The 4,342-nt window shown below is 42.7% G+C and overlaps 1 non-coding gene across 1 annotated transcript; it reads right to left on the reverse strand.

The window, feature by feature from the left end:
- Positions 1–3,864: 3,864 nt before the first annotated feature.
- trnap-ugg (transfer RNA proline (anticodon UGG)) lies at positions 3,865–3,952 on the reverse strand. Its single transcript is given in 2 exon segments — positions 3,865–3,900; positions 3,917–3,952. It is a non-coding gene; the product is annotated as a tRNA-Pro (tRNA).
- Positions 3,953–4,342: the final 390 nt, after the last annotated feature.

Below are 4,342 nucleotides of genomic sequence, written 5' to 3' on the forward strand. Positions count from 1 at the left end.
AATAGCGCCTGGAAAAATAGGCAGCGAGGAAGGACAAAAGGGAATGCCTGTGATACAGTGGAGCGTGGGAGTGATTGAATAATAAATGGCACAATGCAAAAAGGCAAAGTGAGTGGAATGCGGGCAATAAAGTAACAAAGGATGGACCAGAGGAGGTGTTAGTGTGAACAGCAGAACCATTAGCAGACAATAGGAGCGGTGCTTATGATCCGATACGTTGAACCGAATGTTGAGGCCAGAACACTATAACCTGCCTGGAAAGTAGGGTTTGAACGCCTTTTAATTAGACCAGGCAGCTTGGCCACCCCGGGTCGATTTCCTGCACGGTTTAAATTCGGCAGCCAAGGGACTAAATCCAAAGCCAGCTTCTCACATCTTTTCAGCGCGAGAGAAACAGGACGCACTCATATTCAGGGCAGAGTCTGTTTCACGTTGAATTTGAGATTGACGTTGAATGTATGCTTATCCCTATGGAGGTGAGCTCATGCGTGCAGAAAGGCAGATACACTGATCAAGTATTTGCCGGAATCAAAACGGGGTTTATGTTGTCCAATGAGACACAGAGCCGAGCACATCTGAGAAACATGAACTTTATTCAGTTCGGTGAGTTTCACTTTGCTCCTGGGAATCTCCAGGATTTTTGGACGCTGTGTGAACAACGGAGTGCAATCACACGTTTTAATTTGAAACAAGTCAGTTTTCTCACATGTCGACCGGCTGAGAAGTCGTTTTTTGACAAAAGGTTGGCAGGGCTCATCCGGGATTTGAACCCGTGACCTCTCGCATTTCAATTATTATAATCCCAAAGCAAGAATCATACCCCTAGACCAACGAGCCGCCGACAGTGAGGAACGTAGCTCTCAGTTTCTGACGTTAGTTTGCTATTCGGCCCATCGTGCCTGTGCTGACTCTCAGAGACCGATTTCATGAGTCCCCCTCCTCATCGTCCTGCTAATGTTTTCCCTTTGATGAAGTGATTATTTTTTGTGACATTACTTCACCAACGAGCTGCATCCTTTTCAGTAAAAGGTGAATTTGACAATGAGGATAAATGTGATTGAATAAAAAAACTAGGGGAAAATGTTTAACACAATAACGACGAAGCTGGGGGCATACTGGATCAGCAGTCCATTGCTTCAACCTGTCAGTCACCTTGTTTCCTATTGACTGCAAAGTCAGACATCCATCCCCTACTTTTTGCATTCAAACAGAAATAATATGCACGAAAATCTACTTCACCACTTGTTTTGCCCGTGCAACCAGATCGACAGTGATGAAAATGTGCCATTAGCTTCTTAAAGCACACAGCCTTCCTTTACATCAGGTGAGTGACTGTCCGAGATGGTTGGTTTTGAGGCAGAATCAAAACAAAGAATATAAAATTTCACAAAGCGCGATAGCTGACCACTGCCGGACTCGAACCTGCAATCATCTGATAAGATCACAGTTACAATCGAAATCAGACACATTACCCTTTAGGCCACGCGGCCGCTACCGTCGGTGCATAATTTGTTGTTTTTTATATTGAGAGCAAATTTGGGACAAGGGTTACATCAAGGAGTGGATATCGGAAAACATGAGCATATTTTGAGCAATGAACAGATGCGCTGCGATATGGATGTACACGGACACAGGCAAAGTCAATGTATCTTGAAACACAACAGTTTAACAATTCGGTTATCACAGCTGATAATCACACTCCTTTTTAAATGTACAGGATGATCCGGATAATGAGAAAATCCGTTTTAAAGGGGCAATTGATGAACCGGAACTGAAAACAATCCCGTTGAAACAGACACCGAATGATCCTGGACAGGAAGCACATCCCTCTTACACAGCTGTAGAATTGCCCTTCACGGACAGCAGTTCCCTTTCAGAAGAATAAATTGGAATTTCTATCATTCCTGAATGCAATTGTGTTGTACGTGAATGAGCGCGGTTCTCATGAGCACGCGGGACTGGGACAGTTGTTGAAGCCACAGGTGATAGACAAGCAGGAAAGAGGGAGGGAAATAAAACCAACCCAGACAAAAAGACAATTTAAAACATATATATATTTATTATAATAAGAAAATAAATAAATTTACAATTTTATTGCAAAAAATTGAATTTGATTTGATTGAAATAAATAAATAATTGTTTCTTAATCTATATATTTTTGATTGAACGAAGTCTGTGCGACTGCATGAAATGCACTGGAAATCAGGGTGTGCAGTCAGTAAATTCCAAAACACAGTAAGCCCATGGTGTAAGACAAGCCACGAGGGAAGATGTGGGCAACAAAGGCCATCTTTTAAAGTCGCGAGTGCTTTTCTGCAGGATCAGACAGAAGCTGCGTGTGCTGTGAAAGAGGTCAAATGTAATAGAGCCAATGCAGGCAGAACAGAAAAGCACATTTATTGTGAAAGTTAAAAAGTAGGGAATGTATGTAAATATATGCATATATAAATATTGATACAGAAATTTATATAAACAAAGTCAGTCAGTCAGTCATGTCTTGTCTTGTCTTGATTTGATTTGTATTTGAAAATAAGGGGGAAGGAGCTCATCATGTCACACAGCCCATCCGCAAGCTCTCGCTAAAATCGCTATGTTTCTAACTTATATAATTTGCCTTCTTTCACATGTGGAATAGCAAAATCCCACAGCAGACTCTTCTCCTGTCAGTCAGTCCCTGAATGCGTGTTGAATCAAATCAGTGTGGCTTCAAGTTGCATGTAATGCATTTTTCCTCCCATGACATGAAATGCACAGTAAGATCGCGCAGAACGTTTCCACGCACTCTCTCACTTACACAAACACACCAACAAACTAAAAATTCTGCACTCTCCAAAGGCAGATTTTGAAATTTGAAATTTGAAATCCGAGACAGATAGCACATTCCTTTTAAACAGATAGATAATGATCCGATACTGATAGCACACCATTTTGGAGAGACAGAGATTGACCCCGGGCAGACCAGCACATCACCTTAAAAGGGATACAGAAACACAATGAACAAAAACAAAGCATTCTGTAAAACTCAGCAGGCCGTGAACATTCTGTGGATGAATTTCCCGGGCTCACGTTCAGTCAGATGATCATTCCGATATTTTAAGAAAAATGTAAAGTTTACAGATTTTTCCTGGAAAATAGCGCCTTGAAAAATAGGCAGCGAGGAAGGACAAAAGGGAATGCCTGTGATACAGTGGAGCGTAGGAGTGATTGAATAATAAATGGCACAATGCAAAAAGGCAAAGTGAGTGGTAAGCGGGCAATAAAGTAACAAAGGATGGACCAGAGGAGGTGTTAGTGTGAACAGCAGAACCATAACAGACAATGGGAGCGGTGCTTATGATCCGATAAATTGAACCGAATGTTGAGGCCAGAACACTATAACCTGCCTGGAATGTCGGGTTTGAACGCCTTTTAATTAGACCAGGCAGCTTGGCCACCCCGGATTGATTTCCTGCACGGTTTAAATTCGGCAGCCAAGGCCAGCTTCTCACATCTTTTCAGCGCGAGAGAAACAGGACGCACTCATATTCAGGGCAGAGTCTGTTTCACGTTGAATTTGAGATTGACGTTGAATGTATGCTAATCCCTATGGAGGTGAGCTCATGCGTGCAGAAAGGAAGATACACTGATCAAGTATTTGCCGGAATCAAACCGGGGTTTATGTTGTCCAATGAGACGCAGAGCCGAGCACATCTGAGAAACATGAACTTTACTCAGTTCGGTGAGTTTCACTGTGCTCCTGGGAATCTCCAGGATTTTTGTACGCTGTGTGAACAACGGAGTGCAATCACACGTTTTAATTTGAAACATGTCAGTTTTCTCACATGTCGTCCGGCTGAGAAGTCGTTTTTTGACAAAAGGTTGGCAGGGCTCGTCCGGGATTTGAACCCGGGACCTCTCGCGTTTCAATTATTATAATCCCAAAGCGAGAATCATACCCCTAGACCAACGAGCCGCCGACAGTGAGGAGCGTAGCTCTCAGTTTCTGACGTTAGTTTGCTATTCGGCCCATCGTGCCTGTGCTGACTCTCAGAGACCGATTTCATGAGTCCCCCTCTCCATCGTTCTGCTGATGTTTTCCCTTTGATGAAGTGATTATTTTTTGTGACATTACTTCATCAACGAGCTGCATCCTTTTCAGTAAAAGGTGAATTTGGCAATGAGGATAAATGTGATTGAATAAAAAAACTAGGGGAAAATGTTTAACACAATAACGACGAAGCTGGGGGCATACTGGATCAGCAGTCCATTGCTTCAACCTGTCAGTCACCTTGTCTCCTATTGACTGCAAAGTCAGACATCCATCCCCTACTTTTTGCATTCAAACAGAAATAATATGCACGAA

The sequence above is a fragment of the Pristiophorus japonicus genome, unplaced genomic scaffold, assembly GCF_044704955.1.
Source record: "Pristiophorus japonicus isolate sPriJap1 unplaced genomic scaffold, sPriJap1.hap1 HAP1_SCAFFOLD_312, whole genome shotgun sequence".
NCBI lineage: Eukaryota > Metazoa > Chordata > Chondrichthyes > Pristiophoridae > Pristiophorus > Pristiophorus japonicus.